Consider the following 23,846-nt stretch of genomic DNA (forward strand, 5'->3'; position numbering starts at 1 on the left):
TAGCAGAAATAAATGACGTGTTGATTACAACACGCTGATATGCTGCAACGGAGAGACACAACTAGAAAGGATTGTATTGCGTCTGACATCTTGTTTTCACATTGTAACCTCCAACCAGGACTTGCCTGCCTCTGATACTTTTCCTTTCTTCTTTCATGTAGATGATTAATCCAAGTGGAGATGGGTCAAGGAGTTTTTCCAAACCTAGGGGTTGCTTTTGCCAAACCAAATCCCCCCATCAGAAATGGTCCTGCTCCAGACTCCATTTTGCCATTCTGAAGGCTGATTCTGGGCAGGCCTCAAATACTCCATGAATAGCCTTTCAGGTGGTGCTTTGGCCCTTTGGTACCCCATCAGGCTGTTGGTAGAACAGAATGTGATGAAATTTAAAAAATAAGATGAAGGTAAACTATGAAGCAAGGTATTTTGAACCTGACATAATTTTGTGCTTGAGGTTTGGGTGAAAGTTCCAGTTTATTTTAACAGAACCAATTTTGTTCTTCCCAGTATAACATGTGTGAGAACATAAGAACGGCCAGACTGGGTCAGACCAAAGGTCCATCCAGCCCAGTATCCTGTCTGCTGACAGTGGCCAATGCCAGGTGCCCCAGAGGGAGTGAACCTAACAGGTAATGATCAAGTGATCTCTCTCCTGCCATCCATCTCCACCCTCAGACAAACAGAGGCTAGGGACACCATTCCTTACCCATCCTTGCCAATAACCGTTATTGGACTTAACCACCATGAATTTATCCAGTTCTCTTTTAAACCCTGTTATAGCCCTAGCCTTCACAACCTCCTCAGGCAAGGAGTTCCACAGCTTGACTGTGCGCTGTGTGAAGAAAAGTGCTATTCAACCCTCCCGTCTTAATCTGATCATGTGAGGGCTCATCCCAGAGTTACCTCTGAGCCTCAGCCTACCAGAGTGGAATGAGTCATCGGTTACCTGTGGGGTTCAGCCAATCCACAGGCTAGTCCCACCTAAGTGACCCCAAGCAGGTATATAGGCTTCTAAGGGAAGCAGTCTCTCCTGTCCACCCAGCATCACGACCTAGCTGGGGACTCTCCCGTTGCCCCCACTGTAACTCATGCCAGTTTCCATCCCTGCCAGCTCCTGATCAAGCCTGGGGTGACCAGACAGCAAGTGTGAAAAATCGGGATGGGGTGGGGGGTAACAGGAGCCTATATAAGAAAAAGACCCCAAAATCGGGACGTCTGGTCACCCGATTCCAGCCTGCACCTGCTCCATCCACCAGAGACTCCGACAGACAGCTTCTTCTGCCGGAGGAAGGATGGTATTGTGGGTAAGGCACTAGACTAGGACATACGAGCTCGTGGTTCAATTTCCATCTCTGCTACAAGCTCCTTCCGTGACCTTGGGCAAGTCACTCACTCTCTCCCAGGTCCCAATTGGTAAAATGGCCATAATAATGCTGCCATTCTCCCACACTTGTGTGTGCAGTGCCCAGGACCGCTTACAGGCTCTTACTAGGTGTTTGTGCAGCACCTTGCTGCGGGGTGTCTGTAGATGCCCACCCCGATATCAATAACGCCGTTAAATACCCCTAACATTCCGAGCCCTGTCTGGATCAGACTTTGACTCAGCCCCACTTCTGTTTGTAGGGGATTATTGCATGGAAAGCCGGCAGCAGATGTTATTCTACCCCAAACAGGCCTCTCCTCACTCTGCCTCGAGCTGTGTCGACGGTTTCGGCTATTGTTGGAAAGCACTTGCTAGCACTTGTGGGAGATTCAGTTTTACAAACCACAGACGGGCCGGCTTATTCTGCATTCAGAATCCACAGAATGCCATGGATACGAAAAAGGGACTGCATTCCAGGTGTCATTGTGATTTTACTCGAGCTGCATCTGTCAAGCCCTGACCTGGAATTCAGAAGTTACAATCGAAGGGTTTGGGTTGTTTTTTGTTTTTGTTTTTAAACTCTTGAGTATGAATTAGGGGACCACACACACAACCATTTCTCACAGCCCATGCTCTGACATGCCACTGAATCCGTGTGGTTTACAGCCAGCATTAACAATGATCTCTAAGATGGAAGATCAAGGTGCTGGGATTCTCCTCTTGTGCCGGGGTAAATCACAGATAGCTCCACTCGAACGACTGGAATTGCACCACTGTAAGACTAGGACTAATAATACCTAGTTCTCATAGAGAGCTCGTCATCAGGAGACCTCAAAGCACTTGACGAAAGAGGTCAGTATCGTTATCCTCATTCTATAGGTGGGGAAACTGAGGCACGGGTCAGGAAATGACTTGTCCAAGGTCACCTAACAGGCCAATGAATGGAAGCCAGTCTGACTCCCAGTCTGTCCGCTAGGCTGTCCCACCTCCCTAGTGCAAATGAGTGGAATGGGCAAACCAGGTTGGAAAAGAGAAGAGCCACATCTTCCTCTAAACCAGGACCACAATATTTGGACTATCTGCTCTGGCAGGACTCAAAACGCAGCCCAAAGCAGGAAATACTGGCCAGCTCAGGAGAAAACCGGGCACAGGTGGGTTGAAAAATGTATGTGAACTCCGGAAAAGTGTCTGAATTTGGGGTTGATTCTCCAAACAACAAACCTTTAGGAGTGTGGTTGTTCCTAACAGAGACATCAATGGGAGCATCTTTCCATGGGCCAGGATCATTGCCCTTCATGGCGATGCACTGGGTTATGGGTGTATCAGGAAGGAGAGGGTGTAATATACATGCCGAGATCCTCTTGGAGACTTTTCCCTGCATTATTCCTGTGTTCTGCAAACTGTGCTCTTAACCCCCGAAGTGGCTGTAGTTCAATGGGGTGCTGAATGTCTTTACATATCCTTGAGGTAGCTTCAATAATTAATGGGTGTAGATCACAGAGCTAGGCCCCGCCACCCACACCCCTGTGGGCATTCAGATCTGGGGATTTGCGATGTCCCTCATGGGAAAGAAGAACGTGACTACAGCGGACGAGAAGCTGGATATGAGTCAGCAGTGTGCCCTTGTTGCCAAGAAGGCTAACGGCATATTGGGCTGTATTAGTAGGAGCATTGCGAGCAGACCAGGGGAAGTGATTATGCCCCTCTATTTGGCACTGGTGAAGCCACATCTGGAGTATTGCGTCCAGTTTTACTGCCCCTCCCACAGAAAGGATGTGGACATATTGGAGAGAGTCCAGCGGAGGGCAACTAAACTAATCAGGGGGCTGGGGCACATGACTTATGAGGAGAGGCTGAGGGAACTGGGCTTGTTTAGTCTGCAGAAGAGAAGAGTGAAGGGGGGGATTTGATAGCAGCCTTCAACTACCTGAAGGGGGGTTCCAAAGAGGATGGAGTTCGGCTGTTCTCAGTGGTAGCAGATGACAGAACAAGGAGCAATGGTCTCAAGTTGCAGTGGAGGAGGTCTAGGTTGCATATTAGGAAACACTATTTCATTAGGAGGGTGGTGAAGCGCTGGAATGGGTTACCTAGGGAGGTGGTGGACTCACCATCCTTAGAGATTTTTAAGGCCCGGCTTGACAAAGCCCTGGCTGTTATGATTTAGTTGGTATTGGGCCTGCTTTGAGCAGGGGGTTGGACTAAATAACCTCCTGAGGTCTCACCAACCCTAATCTTCTATGATTCTATGACTTGGCCATGTGACTACAAAGAGGGATCTTTTAATATCACAGCTGCTGGACACAGGCAGACCTGGCTGTTCTCTCTGGCTCTCCAGCTTCCAGGCTGTGCTGCCCAGTGTCACCACACACCCTATGTCTTGGCCTGGATTTGGCAGTCAGCACGGAAGTGATTGCTGTCTATTCTGCGGGGTTTCGTCTCATTGCTTTGGGGATCATATAAGCTACAAACTACCATTAAAACCCAGCTTAAATGCTCTTTTTTTCCCTTGTAATTTTCTCTGCATTCCTCTCTGACACTCTCAGTGGAGTATTTTTGACACTGGGTATTGGAGGTGCTATAAAATATATCACATGGCACTGCATAATCAGGTGCTGCAGAGCATCCACTGAAGTCAGGCATGGAGGCTTCAGGATTGGGATACAGCTTGTTACTCCGAATCGCCCCTCCCTCCATTTTGTTTGGTTGCTCAACTGGCAACAGCTGCGGGTTGCTGCAGCGAGATCACGAAGGGGCTAATCTTTATTTGCAGAGCTGTTCCTTTTTGGAAAAGTAAACACCATTATCATCATGTCTGCTCCGGGCAGAAGAGGGAGCCAAGCCTCCCCACCTGCCATCCTTCCAACGGTTCAGCAGCCTTCCCTTTGCATGGGTTCTATCCACCCTCCCCCAGAACATCTCGGCATGACGTTGGCAGATACAGCTCAGCCATGCCCCTCTTTATCAGGAAACAATCCGTTCCTCGTGGGGGTCAGAACATACAGAGCTGATTCATCGGCTGGCTGGTCAACGTCGCCTCCGACACGGCAGCAGAATGCCTGGGCCTCTCCAGGAGCCTGCGGAGGTTCTGATGTGACGTTAATGAAGCTGTTGCTGGAGTCAGACTGATTATGCTGGAGGAAGGACATGGGCAATGCCAGACATTTCCTCCGGACTGGGATAAGCGTCTCCCTGTCACGAGCTAAATGGATGGCTCATGCTTTGGGAGTCAAGCAGCTTTCTACTGAACCTTACTCCATCCTGGGCCCATTCCTCTCTTTCCATTAGCTGAATATTGGGCCAAATGGACACAGCCCCACGCACAGTAAGACTTTGTTTGACCCTTTATATTTCCTCCTCCCTGCTGGTGAAAATCTAGGACTTTAACCCACTTCTGCGCCTTCAATCCTGGTTTCAATATGTCGGGTTTATCATTAAGGGGTCAGGGCCTCAGCTGGTGTAGATCCATGTAGATCTCTTTGAGAGAGTGATGGCAAACTCACAGAATACTTGGGGATGCTGAATTTCCTCTCCCAGTAGATGAAGCTGACCCTACACCGAGAATATCCCGCCTAATCAATTCCCTGCCATGGCGGGTGGGGGTGTCAGCCCCCGTCACACAACAAACAGTCTCCTGAGGACTTAAGGCTAACCCAAGTGAATGGGCTAAATGCAGGGGTAACTTGGGGAAACTTGGGGTACGTCTACACAGCAAAGAAGCCCCTGTGGCTGGCCCATGCCACTGCACGGGCTCGGGCTGCAGGGCCGTTTCATTGCTGTTTAGACTTCCGGGCTCGGGTTGGAGCCTGAGCTGTGAGATCCTCCCACTTTGCAGGGTCCTAGAGCCTGGATTCCTGACTGAGCCCAGATGTCCAGCCTGAACCCCATGAGCAGAGTCAGCTGGCACGGGCCAGCCGCGGGTGTCTAGCTGCTGCGTGGACATACCTGTAGTGGCTGTGATGTACAGGAGGTCAGACTAGATGGTCTAATGGTCCCTTCTGGCCTTGAACTCTATGCAATCTAGTAAATGAAATGTAGGTACGTTCATTTCCTACACTGAAATCAGTGTAGCTGGGCCAGTTTACACTAACTGAGGACTGCGCATTAAATATCCATCCAGTCACCGAGCAGAGGCTCTCTGTACCCTTTGTAGGAACTGAAAGAAATAATAACTCGTTTTGTTTATAACTCAAGTGAACGTTGAGCGCAGTAGTGCCAGATCTTTGGCAGGGGCTGTCGTGTTGTTCGGTGTTTGACCACAATGCGGTCTCATGGCCAGGGTTTATGAGCACTACCACAATCTCAGTAATGAATAATATATTTGTAACACTAATATGCTCAGCTCTGTACAAACCACAAAAGATTAAGTAATGCTCCTGCTTAGCAAGTACTGTCTCTAGTGCTTCTCTCCCAAGGATCCCAAAGCACTTTGCCAAGGTGAGGAAGCACCATGATGACGATCCTCTCTTTACAGACTGAGGGAGACACAGAGAGATGAACCGATTTGTCCCAAGTCTGACACTGACTCCACGGCCGAGCCAGGAACAGAATCCAGATCTCTTAACGCCAGGTCCCACCCACTGTATCCCACGTCCCCTCAGCAATGGAAACTTTCCCTGCCGACAGCCCCACAAGTGGTGTTGAAAGGTGCTGACGCAGGAGACCGAAATCTTCTGTTCACAAATCTGGTGCAGCAGGGGCACAGGGGAAAGTGGCAGAGCCAGTTCTCTCGTGCGGCTTCAAGGTACTTGAGGTTCCTCAGACCATCCACTCCCGCAGCCCACTTCTGCCCCTCAATCAAGCAGTTTCTTGCCATGCGATTTCCTGAGTTGCTCCATTATCTCTTTTTCCCTTTGCTCTGTCTGCCTGAGAGTGTCTCATCTCCACAACTCGAGGGCAATGATTTTCCTGTCATTGATGCTCATCGCCACAGCACCGGGACTCTCTAACTTTTCTTTCATCTCCTTCTCTGCCCCATCTACAACATGGTGAGCTAAACGTCCCCAGAGTTTCTGCCAAGGGAGCTCCTACCATTGTGGTTATCATTTGTCATGATTTACCCCGATACCTCCGGCTATTTGTTTCCTTCATTTCACCTTAGTTCCTTCCCATTCTTATCTGTGTTTTTTCTAGAGCAGCTATCGTGATGGAAACGGAGAATAATTTTGTCTTGCTTTTGCCAGCGTTTATATTCCCGCCTACTAGCATCCCTGGGTCTGATTTCCCTGTTTCAAAGGACACTTGCTTTTTCTTGAAGAAACTCTCCAAGGCACCATGCTATTTCCCTGTCCTAACACTTCCGTTCTCCCATTTTCCCATTGTTAGTTACAGAGCCTGCATAACCAATAGGATTCTAACAAGACATTTTTAAGCAGCCGCTGTGGTAATTCTGTGGGGTTCTGATCTCCTCATTGCTCTCTTCATGCTGTTCCTAACCAGCTTCCTCACTGTTTTTTTTAAATCTGCTTTCAAGAAAAATTTCCAGAGTACTGAAGGGAGGGAAAGGCCATTTCGATTTCCCATGCCCTAATGAAAAGCTTTTTGCTTGTATCATTCTCATCTAGCTGGAAGCGCAATGTAACTTCCCATGTCAGCATTAGAGATGGGCATCAGAGCACGTCCAAGCATCCTCTGTGTTGGCTTTAACTAAACAGAAAATGTGTTCCTGTGGATTGCTCTGTTCAGGTCGCTGTTCATCCTTCTGCCTCTGACTCCCCTGTCTTGTTACCTCTAGCTTCGTACTCTCTTTAAACCCACGTTTCATCATTCTGCTCAGATCCTTGATCTCCATCTTGGCATTCACCCCACATGACAAGTGACATACACAGATCTCCTTGCTAACACAGCAGTCCTACTACTAATTATTCTTATATTAATTAGATATTAAGAATATATAGTTCTATGGACTAGATTTTGTCAGCAGGACACAGTCCACTGTAATGGACAGTGTAAAGCCACACTTTCCTCTCTCACCTCCCCAGGTGGTAATAAGTTCGTAAATTACCTACCACCTACCCTCTTGTACTAGATTGGGGTGCTGGCCAGTGAATTGGAGGACAGAGCCAATCTAGTGCAATGGTCATAATATGCTTTAAGATACTAGAATTATAAATGGAGATTATTGTTGTCACCACCCTGGTGATTCACAGATTCTAAAGCCATTGTGATCATCTAGTCTGATCTCCTCTACGACACAGGCCATAAAACGACTCCAAAATAATTCCTAGAGCAGATCCTTTAGAAAAACAATCCGCCTTTATTTAAAGATGGTCAGTGATGGAGAATCCACCACAACTCTCGGTAAATTGTTCCAGTCATTAATTACTCTCACTGTTCGAAACATATGCCTTATTTCCAGTCTGGATTTGTCTAGCTTCAGCTTCCAGTCATTGGATTGTGTTAGATCTTTCTTTGCTAGATTGAAGAGCCCCATTATTAAATACTCGTTCCCCTTGTAGGTACTTAGAGACTGCAATCGAGTCACCCCTTAACCTTCCCTTTGTTATGCTATGTTATATTTCCTCTTCCCTGCCGATGAAAATCTAGGACTTGAACCCAGGGAAGACCCAAGTTCTTGCATCTATCACTATAAGGCATGGTTTCTAATCGTTTAGTCATTCTCATAGCTTTTTTCTGAACCCTGTCCAATTTTCAACTTATGAAGTGGAATGAATGGTAGCAGATGCCGGGGTCTTGCAGGTCAGTTTCCTGTTTGAGAAGAACATCAGTGATGTGGAGTCAGGATATTTCTGAGTGTAACTTGTTTATTTACACTATGCATATCATGTATCAGAGGGGTAGCCATGTTAGTCTATAAGGTGCCACAGGATTCTTTGCTGCTTTTACAGATCCAGACTAACAGACGTTTTGGAGCATGAGCTTTCGTGGGTGAATTCATGAAATACATCATGCATCCAACGAAGTGGGTATTCACCCACAAAAGCTCATGCTCCAAAACGTCTGTTAGTCTATAAGGTGCCACAGGATTCTTTGCTGCTTATGCATATCATCAGTACTAGAACCGAGGTGGTCACAAATGGCATGCAGACAAACTACTCCTGCAGAAAACTTGGAGAAAAAACAGAGGTTCCTAGGCAGCATTGCCCAAAGAATTTCATAGATTCATTCATCTTAAAACCAGAAGGAGCCATTGGATTATTTAGTCTGACCTCCTCTATAATACAGGCCATTAAATTTCACCCAGTTACCCCTGTATTGAGCCCAATAACGTATATTTGACTAAAGCATTTCTTCCAAAAAGACAGGCAGTCTTAATTTGAAAACATCAAGTTAGAGAGATTTGGACAGAGAGCAAACTCTCCTGCTGTTTGCATCAGCTCCCCCAAATATAAACTGCATCGCAAAACTAAAAACACAGCATTTGTTATGCACTGCTCTCACCCTAAGGAAAAGGACGTCTCAGACATGTGTAACAGTGCCATCTGGTGACTCCTGCCATAACTTTATTAAGGCTGCACAATACAGAGAAAAGGAAAAAAAACCTCCTGTATTAAACATTAACATTATTGGAACTGAGAACACGCTATACAATGGCCTTGCCAAAGCAAACATCAATAAAAGCCTTCCCATAAAACACCTCCGCATCTTGTGAGGTCAACAAAATAATCCTGCAAAAGTGCTGGGGGGGGGGGGGCAGGAGGAAGAAACAACAACCCAGCAATAATGGCCAGGGCAGATCAAATTGCTTCTGTATGAAACTTTATCAACATTTATAGGAGCAACATATTACCCACTGCATTATTAGAACTTCGGTGCCATTCTAATCAGCCAGGAATAATAAAGAAAGAAACAGGCTAGGAAAGGATTTGGAGACCCTGCTTGTCTAGTTTTATACTCAGTTCCTGGTTACTGTATTTGCTTTTGTAATGTGTTTATGTGAATTTGTTCCTTGTGAAATTGAAAGTCTGATCGCACGGGCTGAAGCCAAATACGGTGCTGACAGGTACTGTAGAATCTCCCCCCAACATCTGCGTTGTGTACTTTACTGTGGACCTGCAACCAGTCCCTGCGCTTCCACTGCTGCCCCTCTCCTGCTTCCACTGCATCACCTCCTCTTCGAGTTCAAGTCCCAGTGCCTTTCAATCATAGTCTGCACTAGCCTCTACTCATCCAGTCTTAGGCTTTCACCAAGTCTCCAGAGACACCTCAATCCTGACCCATAGTGCCACAGCCCCCAGCTATTCTCATCCCGAATCCCACTGACACCTTCATCCTCTCCTTTATTCCAGTCCCGAGCACAGTTCCCACCCAAATCAGTTTCGGGGACTCATAGGACTGTAGAGCTGGAAGGGACCTCGAGAAGTCATCATGTCCAGCCCCCTGTGCTGAGGCAGGACCAAGTAAACCTGGACCATCCCTGACAGGTGTCTGTCCAACCTGTTCTTAAAACCCGCCAATGACGGGGATTCCACCTCCTCCCTAGGAAGCCTGTTCCAGAGCTTAACTAACCTTATAATTAGGAAGTTTTTCCTAATATCTCACCTAAATCTCCCTGGCTGCAAATTAAGCCCATTACTCCTTGTCCTACCTTCAGTGAAGAAAGACCCAGCCCTTAGCATATTTGAAAACTATTATGAGATCCCCCCATAGTCTTCTTTTCTCATGCCCAGTTTTTTTTAGCCTTTCCTCATAGGTCAGCTTTTCGAAACATTTTATCATTTTTGTTGCTCTCGTCCGGACTGTCTCCTAAAGCCTGGCACCCAGAATTGGACACTGGGAACCTAATCCAGGATTTGAACCTAGGTTCTCAGAGGCTCACACACTAACCCATTACAACACAGCGGCTGTCTCAACACGAGTGCTTTCCGGCTGCTGAACTGACTAAATGCCACGCAGGAGACTTGAGCAACAAAACTTTCGGTAGACAACAGATTTTTCTGGGGATTTTTCCATTGGAAAATAAAGCAAATCCATTAAAAACGCTCTGTAGAGGAGTCTCGTTTGCAAAGACGTCTGTAAAATAAAGGACTAGAACACCAAATCCTCCTCCTTTAGATCTTAGGCCTGGTCTACACTAGGGCGGGGATCGATCTAAGTTATGCAACTTCAGCTACATGAATAACGTAGCTGAAGTCGACGTTCTTAGGTCGACTTACCGTGGTGTCTTCACTGCGGTTAGTCGACTGCTGCTGCTCCCCCGTCAATTCCATCTGCACTTCTCGTGGAGGTGGAGTACAGGAGTCGATGGGAGAGCGCTTGGGGGTCGATTTATCGCATCTATACTAGATGTGATAAATTGACCCCTGCTGGATCGATCACTGCCCGCCCATCCGGCAGGTAGTGTAGATATACCCTTAGAAACAGTCAGACCTGAGTTGTCACTGGGGGAAATTAGTTCTTTAAAGGTTCTCAAAGTGGACTTTGCCTGAGCAGATAATTAATCTGTTGCAAAACGCTCCTCTCCAAAGGGCCCAGGCTACTCCCTCGTGACTGGAGAATGGGGAGCTATATCCATGAGGGGACATCAGCCTGAAGGCCTGAGCGGTGAATTTTGCATACTCACGCATTGTTTAAGAAGCATCTCACATTCCTCCCTGAACCCAAACTTTATTAAAATGGGGAAGATGCACTCGAGTGCGTTTCCAAGGAGTAGCACTGTTTAGACTTGTTACTGAAAAGTTATTCCCCGGGGTAAGAAATGAAGAACTGCAAAGCGCTAACAGAGACACACTTAAGGCCTTAAATTCTTGCACTGTGTTAACAGCTAGTCACGGTCTTGGCTTTAAAGACATAGATGGATTCTTAATTAATTTTAACAGTCCTCTAGTGGAAACACTACTGAAGACTGATTCCCGCACCAGCAGAAGATACAGGGCTTTTTATCTGGATATAATGGTCCAGTGTATGAAGGATCACAACATGCCTTACCAGTAAGGGGAATGCTTTGCACTGAAAAGAAGAGAGAGAACTTAAAGCCTGCTGTGAAGCTGGTCTCAGAGCAACAGAAAGAGGAAATAGAGGACTAAGAGAAGAGTGTAAGGAAAGAGGCATGACATTGAGAAGAGAAATGCTAACGATGCACGTTAGCATGCATGCAGATACGGTGAGGGGAAAGGGGATGGGAGGGTGTGGGACAGACAACGGGGAGGGGCAGATGAATGGGTGAATGTGACTGTGAGGAGAGGAGAGGGGAGGGGAGGAGGAAGGCATCAGGGAGGGAATTGTGAAATACCAACATCATTCCCACTGCAATTTAATTCCTGGTTCAGAGGAATTTCTAGAATGCAGATGTAACCCACACCTGCCTGGTGTGGCACTCTGTCGCCCTCTAGTGGCAGCTAGACCAGCTGCAGACTGACGAGCCTGTCACAACCTTGGTTAAGAGAAGCACGTCTTTTAGCTCACACAATAGAGGCACATGCATTAAGCTCCAGAGGTCGCAGGTTTGAGCCCAGCCACTGCCAACCAGAGGCTGTCGGCGTTGCACAGACGCAGCATCTATACGCCACAAAAGAACTACTCTGTGCGGCTCATGGGGAGGAGACAGCTGGGTCACAGCTCTGTACAGACAGATGTCACTGATACGGAGGCAGTCAGCCTGCCAACACGTGCACTCAGAGCACAGCCTGCCGTCAAATTTTCACAACCAAAAAATGATGCATCTGCACGAACAGAAGTGACCCCATCAGCCCAATCACTTTCATTACTGAAAAAAGAATGAGGAGTACTTGTGGCACCTTAGAGACTAACAAATGTATTTGAACATAAGCTTTTGTGGGCTAAAACCCACTTCATCGGATGCATGCAGTGAAAAATACAGTAGGAAGATATATATATACAGAGTCTGTTTTTGAAGTTTTTTTCTTGAAGTATTGCGACTCCAAACTTCAAAAACAGACTCCAACGAGAAACTGCAGAATTGGAATTAATTTGCAAACTGAACACCATTAAATTAGGCTTGAATAAAGACTGGGAGTGGATGGGTCATTACACAAAGTAAAAACTATTTCCCCAGGCTAATTTTTCCCCCTACTGTTACTCACACCTTCTTGTCAACTGTTGGAAATGGGCCATCCTGATCATCACTACAAAAGTTTTTTTTCTCCTGCTGATAATAGCTCACCTTAACTGATTACTCTTGTTACAGTTGGTATGGCAACACCCATTTTTTCATGTCCTATGTGTGTATATATATCTTCCTACTGTATTTTTCACTGCATGCATCTGATGAAGTGGGCTGTAGCCCATGAAAGCTTATGCCCAAATAAATTTGTTAGTCTCTAAGGTTCCACAAGTACTCCTCATTTTTTTACTGATACAGACAAACACGGCTACCATTCTGAAACCTTTCATTCCTGAGTGTCATAGTTCAGGTCAACTTCCCCTCTCTTTCCCCTCTGTGGTCCAGCATGGATTTCCTGCTTTTAAGGCTTACAGCTCTCTCCCTGCTGACTGGGGTTTTTCCAGACTAAGCAGTTACCTGCCTACTTCGTGTTATTCCCAGCAAGCCAGCCTGCCTAAACAGGTCACTGTGTGCTCTGTGCTTCCTCTTCAAAAGATATGAACAGTGTAATTGCCAGCAGTTACAAGTTACCAAACTTTTTTCTAAGCAAGCCCGTTTCTTCTTAAGGTGAAAACATTACAGAAAAAAAATATTAAAACCATAGAGGCTCCTATACGCATGCTGAAAGCTTACCAGAGGTCTCCCATCCATCTTATGGGGCCTCTGTAGGCCAAATCCTTTCAACCCTTCCCAAGGTTGTCCCCGCCCCCCACACCTTGGACAGAAGATCCTATTCATTTCCTGGATCAGGAAAGAAGGCCCAGTGTCAGTTTAAACACAGGCTATTTATCCTAAAGTCCTTTCTTTGTCCAGTAGTCTCTGGAGAATCCAGTTTGAACCAGTCTGTGAAGCCTCAGGGTGAAACCTCTCTGGAGGTGTTACAACCTGAGTGAATTTGCCTAATCAGCCACTACTGGTCTTAATTCCTGGAGGACTGGGGTCACCCTCCCACATGGAATTACACACAGTCCCTGGCCTACAATGATACATAAACTTAGTACAATAAGATCTCCTCAAGATGTTGCCATCTTTGTCCCCCACTGAGGTCACCTGCTCTGCTGTTTGGAGCAGTGTGGTGGCTATGTCTTTGTGCCCACGTGCGGGAAACCACTGGACATGCGCTCTCAGCTATGATGCTCGAGGCTCTGCCTCGGAATATCTTTGGTGGTGGTCAGCTTCAAGATGCAGATGCACACATCCTGAGACCCATGATACACCAATCCTGGCCAGTGCTGCCTGTGGTAAGCCAAGCCTCCATCTGAGCGTGGTGAGTGGAAAAAAGAATGTGACTGTTTCTGGAGAAGGTTGTGAGAGATCAAGAAAAGCAGCTGGTTCAGTGGCCTTCCCAGACATGTATCCGGGAGGTTCTCAGCCCGTGTCCCGGCTGTACACGTGCTCACGGTTAGAGGCCACAATGACCCTTTCATACAGGACCGCTGTGTGTGGGTGACTTTCAGGGTGACTGATGGCAAGGTGATCCCCAGACGGTGAGCCCTTTCTCACAGCAATGTGCTTCCTCCCGGAGCGTGCTCACTGAGAGGCACTTGCCCCAGCCCACCTTTCAAGTATGGCGACAGGGATGTGGCTTGCACCTTCATTATGCTACAGCTGGGTAAGTGGTGACCATGATTCGAGCGGGAATGAGAGACGTGGTAGTATCGTATCCTCATGTAACCTGAGAGGGGATCCCTGCAGAGTCCCACAGAAAGTCTGTGTCCAAAGCCATACTGTGGTATACAGCATTTGGAATTGTTCACAGATACGCCGAGGGCCTGATTACCCTCCCACACCAGTATAAAGGTTTGAGCTGAGGCCCTTTGAAGTCAATAAAAAGGCTTTCATTGTCTTTAGAGCAGGCCCGAAATTAGGACAAGCATCCTTGAACCTGTAAACTAATTGTAACTGCAGGGAGAATTGGGCCCCAGGACTCGGCTCTGAAAAATAAAGAACCAGCAGTTTTGTTGAACATCTCCACCTAGATCTACACAGTGCCAACTAAGCATTCTCAAAATACCCCGTCCCTGGCCTGGGTTGTTTCCATTCTGGACAGTCCAGTGTCTTCACTCAGCCGCATAGAAATGATCTGTCCAAGAACATGGCATGAGGAAGACACTGGAGAACAGACAATTCGGAGCAAGCCAGGTCCACCAGAAGCATCACAGACTGAGGCTATCCCTGCACGATCTTTCCCTGAACTGCATACAGGGAAGGGATCTCACCCTTCCCTCCTGATGCTGACATCATATTCTGGTCTGTGGAGCCTCAATGGCTAGCCAACCGACCAGAGAAGCCTGACCAGGAGACATGGGTAAGCATTAGACGCTTGCTTTAACTTGCTGGGTTTACATTACATCACTTTGAGAAAACATGCAAAGATAACAAGCAGACGATGGAAAGGACAGCACTGGTGACAGCCTTAGAATTACACTCAACCACAAGCATTTAGACCAGAAGGTAATAGGGAGTTCATAGCTAACTGATAACTGTGAGTCACATATTCAGCATAGGAATAGATCTGGTACAGAGGACAAAGCCACAGCTAGTGTAAACTGAAGCCATGGCAGCAACACTGATTTATGCTGGCTGATTAGTCCTCAGTTTTATGCCCAGAAGGGACCATTCTGACACTCTAGTCTGAGATCCTGCATAGCATAGCCCAGAGAACCTCACCCAGATTTTTCAGCATCAAGACCATCACTTCTGTTTGTTCTACGGTGGGTCTTTTAGAAAAAAAAACCCATCCAGTCTTGACATAAAGACTTCACGTGATGGAGAATCCACTGCACCCCTAGCTCATTTGTTCTAATTTGTGGCTAATTACCCACACTGAAAAAACTGCAACTTAGTTCTAGTATGAATCTATCTAACTTCAGCACCTGGCCATTAAATCTCAGGGCTCGTCTTCACTATTGTGCTACACCAACGCAGCTGTGCCGATGAAGCGCATCTGGTGAAGATGCTCAGTGTTGATGAGAGAGTGCTCTTCTGGTGATGTAATTACTGCACCTGAATGAGAAGAGGAAGCTAGGTCGGCAGGTGAGCGTCTCATACTGCAGTGGAGACAGTGCGTTAAGTCGATGTAACTTACGTCGCTCAGGGGGGTGGCTTTTTCACACCCCTCAGTGACATAAGTTATATTGACTTAAGCAGTAGTGTAGACAAGCCCTCATTTCACCTTTTTTCTGCTTGATCTTTCCCTCCAAAGGATGCCTGTGGTCAGGAAAGCATTCAGCACCCACGCGGCTCAGTGACGGATATAATAAAGAAAAAATACTATGTAAAAAAGTGAGATGACATCTTACACCCAATCCATGTGCTGCTCCCCATGTGATTGCAACTCTGCTGACTTGACTAACCAAACGCTATACATGGAGGACACACAGCTGCTGTGTCACAACCTAAGAATACTGATCTGGAATGGTTTTATGAATACGGTGTGTGACCTGGTCAGTGAGGTGAAGGTGCCTCATACGGAATCTGTTCCATACCCCTAATCATTTTTGTTGCCCTTTTCTGAACCTTTTCAAATACCAATGTATATTTTTCTGAGATGGGGTGACCACATCTGCATACACAGTTCAAGATGTGGGTGTACCATGGATTTATATAGAGGCAATATGATATTTTCCTTCTTTATTATCTGTCCCTTTCCTAATAATTCCCAACAGTCTGTTCATTTTTTTGACTGCTGTGCACATTGAGTGGATGTTTTCAGAGAACTATCCACAGTGACTCCAGCTAATTTAGACCCCATCAGTTTATATGTATAGTTGGGATTATGTTTTCAAATGTGCTTTACTTTGGGACTGTAGCAGACATTGTGGGGTGAGTTCGGAGCAGGCTCAGTCCCTCCCTAAAATATTTGCACCAACCACTTATGAAGAAGGGCGAGGCCAAAATCAAACTAACAAAAAAAATAGTCTCCTTTAAGAATTCCTCCAAGCCAATCCTGGGCATCTGAGTACCAAGTTCTTTTATGCTTCTAGGAGGCAGGTGGGCTATCTCTTTTTGCCTTAGGCATCAGATAAGAGGAGGAGTCACTTAATCCGGTTCATAAGTCCCCTGCCTCAGAGCCTTGAGTCAGAGCAACCAGTCTCAGGGTATGTCTACACTACAGCGGCACAGTTGTGGTGCTGGAGCCATGCTTCTTACGTTGATAGAAGGGTTTTTTCCATTGATGTCTTTAACCCACCTCTCGGAGAGGCAGCAGCGAGGCTGACAGAATAATTCTTCCATTGACCTAGCCATGTCTACACTGGGGGTTAATGTCGACCTCACACTCAGGGTGTGACATTTTTCACCAGCCCTGAGCAATGTAGCTAGGTTAATCTAATTTTTATCTGTAGACTAGGCCTTGTAGTCAGAAAAACTAAGTCTCTAGGGCCCAGGTCAGACTAGTGACCCGGAGACTGAGACTATGTCTACACTGCAAAATAAGACCCAGGGCAGTGAGTCTCAGAGCCCAGGTCAACTGACTTGGTCTTGTGCTGAGGGGCTCATAACATCAGTGTAGCTGGAGCCTGGGGTCCGAGACCCTCTCCTCTTGCCGGTTTCAGAACCTGGGCTCCAGCACGAGCTGGAACATCTGCACGGCTATTTTCAGCCCCGTAGCACAAGTCCTGCAAGCCTGAGTCAGTTGAACGGGCTCTGAGACTCGCTGCTGGGTTGGGTTTGTTTGCTTGTTTTTTTCCCCAATGTAGACGTAACCTGAGGGGCCAGCCCCGTGCAGCAGCCAGCATGGCTTCCCTTGCTCAGCCTCCTTATCCTGTTTATCTAACCCAGCTCCTTGATTGCACCTCGGCACAGGTGCTGGAACTAGAGGTGCTGGGGGGTGCTGCTGCACCCCCTGGCTTGAAATGGTTTCCATCATATACAGGATATACAGTTTGGTCCAATAGCTCTCAGCACTCTTGCACCTAGGCTGTGTTGGCTGAAAGCTCCAGACTGTCCTTTAAAAGGGGAGTACACCCCACTCCAGACTCAGAGGGGATGGCTACACGTCAGCTAGGACCGTGCTTCCCCGCGTGTGTAGACAGACACACACTAGCTCTGCTCAAGCTAGCACGCTAAAAATAGCCGTGTAGCTGGGCTAGCACGGGCAGCAGCTCAGGCTAGACGCCTGAGGACAAACCCACCTTGGTACGTACTTGAGTGGCTGGCGCGAGCCGCCAGCTGTGGCTACACTGCTTTTTTTTTGGCATGTTAGGTGGAGCCAAGCTAGAGCATGTCTGTCTACACATGCGGGGAAGCACGGTCCCTGCTGCAGTGTAGACGTCCCCAGAGACAGGTCCTACTGACTGAAGAAGCTTGACACCTTCTCAAGCTCCCATGGGATGGTAAACCTTAGGGAAGGTAGACATGGATACAGGCCATTGACTGTTTTAAGGTCTTTTTCTCTGGTTCTCAACAAAACAAGACATGACAGCTGGGTCCAGAACATAGAGGAGGGAGAGTCAGAGAGTGGGAAGACAAGGGTGTCTGTAAAAGGTTCATAAGGTTACATATATTAGACACAACACTGCATCCATGTTGGCCTAGTGGCACCCAGGGAGCTGAGAGAGAACTGGATTATAATCCAGCAAGGAGCACCATCCACAAAGCTGTCAGTGAAATTCTAGTTGCAGAGTCTTCATCGCTAGGCATGGGCTAGAGTCACATCCCTTGAGTAATGGTCTCAAGTTGCAGTGGGGGAGGTTTAGGTTGGATATTAAGAAAAAACTTTTTGACTAGGAGGGTGGTGAAGCACTGGAATAGGTTACCTAGGGAGGTGGTGGCATCTCCTTCCTTAGAGGTTTTTAAGGCCTGGCTTGACAAAGCCCTGGCTGGGATGATTTAGTTGGTGTTGGTCCTGCTTTGAGCAGGGGGTTGGACTAGATACCTCCTGAGGTCCCTTCCAACCCTGATATGTGGAGGAATTCAGAGCCAAGGTTAAAGTTTAGGGGTCTTTGGATGCTGGCTTCTAGTGCTGTGTTGTAACTAACTGCCTGAAACACTTTGTTAGCAGGTGCTGATTCTGCTGGAAAAGGGTTAAATGAACCCTGGTAACCCAATGAGATAATTTATTTGTTATCTCTTTAAAATGCACAGGAGGTGGGAGTGGTGAGCGTGTGTGGGTGAGAAAGAGATGGCCTAGGGTGTGGGTTCAACAGTTCTTCTGAAGGAACCTCAGGAGCAACCAAGCCAGAGGAAGAGGTTTTGAGCTGAACTTTATGTTATTTTTAATGTCTTTGTTACTAAACCCCAACCCAGGCAGAGGGGAGGTTTTGACTATAGTATGCGGGGTTTGTTTCAGAGCAGTTGGGAAAGCTTCTCTTCATTGGCATGGCCCAGAGATCAGGAACAGGTGTGAAGTTCAGCTCCAGTCTTCTCCAAAGCTTGGGGTGTGGTTGGATGCGGGTTTTGGGGCTGGGCCCATCTCTAACTCCGCTTGATAGTCACATCATAGGCAGAGTCTGCAAAAGCAATGGCAGCAGCTAGAAAAATCATCTTCTGACTTGTAAATGGAGCAAATTTCCGCTGGCATCATGAGTAAAGAATGAACGTGGAGCCTGCTCCCATCCTGCCCTCATTGATATCATTTTAACACAAGTCATTTGTAAACCCATCCTAAACTAGTAGGAATTTTCCTTCTTTGGTTGTTCCTGACACTAATGGGTAAACCATGTTTTCACCATCATTTCCAGGGTTCTCAGTGCATTGCCCTTCTGTCCCGACGACAAATGAGGCATTCAAATCAACCACTGGCAATAAATAAAAATGACAAGGGGATGTTGCAGAAGCAGAGAAGTGGCCAGGGGAATAGTCATGTTGACCAAGGAAGTATTACAGCACCTGTTCCTTGAGGTAACTACAATCCACTAACGCACCATTTATCAAGCTAGACTGAGTCTCTCCTGTCCCTGCATCTCAGTGAGTCCCACAGAATGACAGGGATGATAACAATGCTGATTATGGGTGATGATTAGGTAATTAAGACAATACAGTAGCCACTAAATGCCCCAGCTAACTCTAATTACAGTCAATGAGAGGTACCCATGGAAATCTTCAAAAGATGAGATGTTCTCATCAGAGCAGCAGAGGGGAATCATAGAACCGCAGAGTTATAAGGGACTGCAAGGGTCGTCTAGTCTAACCTCTGCCAAGATGCAGGATTTGTTGTGTCTAAACCATCCCGGACAGAAGGCGATGATCCAGCCTCCTTTTGAAAACCTCCAGGGAAGGAGCTTCCACGACATCCCAAGACGTCTGTTCCATTGTCCTACTGGTCTTATAGTGAGGGAGTTTTCCCTGAGATTTAATCTAAATCTGCTGTGCTGGTGTTTGAACCCATTGCCTCTTGTCCTGCCTTCCGTGTCAAGAAAGAACAACTTTTCTCCATCTCTTTTATGGCAGCCTTTCAAGTATTTGAAGACTGTTATCATGCCCTCCTTAATATCCTCTTTTCCAAACTAAAAATACCCAGTTCTTTCAGCTTTTGCCCCTATGGCTTTCATTCCAACCCTTTGATCATCTTTATCGCTCGCTGCTGGATCTTTCCAGTTTCTCTACATACCTTGGTGACCAAAATTGGACACAGTACTCCAGCTGAGGCCTAACCAGCCCCGAGAAGAGCAATACTATCGCCTACTGTGACTTGCATGCCAGGCTTCTGTTAATGCAACCTAAAATTGCATTTGGTTTTTTTTGGAACAGTATCACATTACTGACTCATGTTGAGATTGTGACCCACCACAACTCCCAGATCCTTCTCAGCAGTGCTGCTGCCAAGCCAGTTATCCCCCATTTTGTATTTGTGCAGCAGGTGCCGGGGTGATGGGCTTGACCCGTGAGACACCTTGCATCCCTGATTTCTATGATTCTGGAAAGAATTACAAATAAGGATTGAGGTCAGAGACATTATTATCCAGCCCAGGAGATTTCATCCGTTACCAGGGCTACCTTTGCAAACAGTACAAGAGATCTCACATGCCTACAGATGTAGCTCTGCAGTCTGCATTAACTGGTTTATTTTTCCTTTACACTTTTCTCAGCCACCATACCTCATGCTGAACCCATAGATTGAGAAGCACCAAACGAAGACTAATTTGTTCTCCAAGCTCTTGATTGGAACAGATATTTCCAATTGCACTTATTTGTTTTATTTTATTATTCGATGAATCAGACTAATTTAATCTGTCACTTGGATCAGAGATTTCCATCCCACATCTGGGACAGAAGAAATAAATAAGAGAATGGAACGTGCTGTTCTCAATTAAAGTCCTGTAGGCCACCAGTTAGTATTGTTATTACTTATTATTGGACTAAAAAACCCAAAATGATCCCCAAAAGTGATCTCATGGAAAACTGACGTGTAAGAATCCATGGTTAGATTCCAAGATGATAGATAGATAGATAGATAGATAGATAGATAGATAGATGGGGTATATGGGGATAGATAGATGAGATTTTTTTTATCAAAACTTTGTTTTGATGGAAAAATATCTTGTCAACAAAATGGAAATTTTTTCTGAACATTTTTGTTTTCATTGAAATTTTTTTGAGTGTCACAGAAAAACTGAAAGGCTGAAAAACATTTTCATTTTCATATTTTTTGGCAAAACAAAAAGCCAACAATGAATAATTGTGCCCCCAAACTGACTTTCTGTTTATCATTTTTTGGCAGAAAAAATACATGTTTTAATCAGCTCTAATAGATAGCTAATAGAGGCTCTCGGGCTGTGGTTTGTGGATCTTTGGTGGTCCTCAGATTGCTGGCTAGAAACATGGTGTTAGCTCTGCTATAGGACAGGCCCAGGAGGGCAGGATTTGAGCTCTGGCATGCCCAGAGGGAGCTCACAAAAGCCAAGTTCTGCCATAGTACTGAGAAGGAGAGAAAGCTATGGCCTAGAACTTGAAGGAATCACAAGTGCTGAATTCCAGCACAGAGCTCAGAGAGAGTGAATTTCATAGGAAGAACATTTGCACAGCAAATTGAAACTGCCACATGCCATGGGGGATACCAACCTTGCAGAGGCTGTACTCCAGTGCAACAATAGTAGAGGAGGTCCATGTCTTGGAGCACAGAGCTCTTCTCGGCCGCCTCCTGCAACCTGCACCCCTGGTCTATGTTCCGGGAGCACAGACTCTTCTGCGCTGGTGTCACGAAATGCGAAACCTTCACCTTAGTCTGAGCAAACTCATCCCTATTGGGTCTGGCAAGACAACTGGAAGCAGGATTGTTCTTGTGGGTTGGGATTCTCACTTCAAGTGTATGCCTAATCTCGTTAGAATAAATAAAACAGCCCTTGTTTATTTAGTTAACGACTAGCTATTATTGAGAGCACATTGTCCCGGACATGCCCATTAATCCATACCACATGGCCCTGCTAACTTCTGCAGTTTCCTGGAAACCAAAAACCCTTCACAACATCATAAAACTCAAGGATTTCATAGGTCCCACGCCCCAAGTGAACAGAACTGACATCTGAGTTCAGGACTGATGTTTTCTACATACACAATTAGCAGGTAAAATTTACTCCTTGTGTCTGTTAAGTCTACCCCATACTTTGGTTGAGATACAACTCATATTCTTCTGAATTGGTGTATCTGGATTATGGCCATCTCAATAGACTAACATGACTCAGCACTCCTAAGAAAGTGGCCTGATTTTCAGAGGTGCTGACACCTGCATAAAGTAATAGATTTTAAGGCTGAAAGAAACCATTTGATCATCTAGTCTGGCCCTCTGCATCGTATGGTGTGTAGAATGTCACCCAAAGATTTGTGCATTGAGCCCAACAATTTGTAACTGAGCTACAGCATATATTTCAAAAAGACAACCAGTCTTGATGTGCCATCTCCAAATGATGGAGAATCCAACACAGAATCATAGAATATCAGGGTTGGAAGGGACGTCAGAGCAGGACCAATCCCCAACTAAATCATCCCAGCCAGGGCTTTGTCAAGCTGGGCCTTAAAAACCTCTAAGGAAGGAGATTCCACCACCTCCCTAGGTAACCCATTCCAGTGCTTCACCACCCTCCTAGTGAAAATGTTTTTCCTAATAGCCAACCTAAACCTCCCCCACTGAAACTTGAGACCATTACTCCTTGTTCTGTCATCTGCCACCACTGAGAAGTCTCTAGATCCATCCTCTTTGGAACCCCGTTTCAGGTAGTTGAAAGCAGCTATCAAATCCCCCCTCACTCTTCTCTTTCACAGACTAAACAATCCCAGTTCCCTCAGCCTCTCCTCATAAGTCATGTGCTCCAGCCCCCTAATCATTTTTGTTGCCCTCCACTGGACTCTTTCCAATTTTTCCACATCCTTCTTGTAGTGTGGGACCCAAAACTGGACACAGTACTCCAGATGAGGCCTCACCAATGTCGAATAGAAGGGAATGATGATCACGTCCCTCGATCTGCTGGCAATACCCCTACTTATACAGCCCAAAATGCCATTAGCCTTCTTGGCAACAAGGGCACACTGTCAACTGGTATCCAGCTTCTCGTCCACTGTAACCCCTAGGTCCTTTTCTGCAGAACTGCTTCCTAGCCATTCGGTCCCTAGTCTGTAGCAGTGCATGGGATTCTTCCGTCCTAAGTGCAGGACTCTGCATATCCCTTGGGAATCTTTTCCAATGGTTGATTATCTATACTGTCAAAATTTGCACGTTATTTAACATTTGAATTTTGCTGATTTCAGCTTCCCGGCACTATAGTTTGTAACACCTTCACCTGTCAGATTCATGAGCACTCCAGTAGCAGATATCTGCTCTCTGTGCAGATGATTATAGACTGTGGTCCAATCACCTCTTAATGTTCTCTTCCATAAAATAGATTAAGGCCCTGTAGCTTCTCATTATTAAGGCATGTTTTCCATACCTGAAGCTACAATTGACTTTAACAGGAAGTGTGGGTGCTTAGCACCTCTGGAAATTAGGCCATAAATACTTCATTTAAGATAATGTTTTTCACTCCTGAGGATTTAAAGACATACCATTAGGTTAAATATCACTTTTCAAATAATAATAATTTTTAAAACAAATTTCCCAAGCTGTATTAATTCCTGAGTTCATTAAAACTAGATGAATTTTTAAACGGTCATTTGCCTTTTACACTGAACACTGTTCATTTGGGCTCGTCTCTTCATTCAGACAAGGAAACCAGACTAATTGTTTTTGTTTTTTGGTTCTAGACAGTTTCACTTTCTGGTTGTCGGCATGATGACCATTCACGCTGCAATGTTTGAATTGCAAATATTGCAGGGGCATACTTAAATCTAAACAACACCCCTAATGAACCTGCATTCACTGGAATTAAAAGATAGATCACGGAAAGATTTCTATTGATTATAGGTTTTGTATAAGAGACATTATCTGACCTAAATTCACCTGATCAGATCCCTTTAACTGGTTGTGAATAAACATAGATTCATAGTTTTAAAGGCCAGAAATGTCCATGAGACCATGCACTATGATTTCCT

This window comes from Mauremys reevesii, linkage group 11 (genome assembly GCF_016161935.1).
Source record: "Mauremys reevesii isolate NIE-2019 linkage group 11, ASM1616193v1, whole genome shotgun sequence".
NCBI classification, from domain to species: Eukaryota; Metazoa; Chordata; order Testudines; family Geoemydidae; genus Mauremys; species Mauremys reevesii.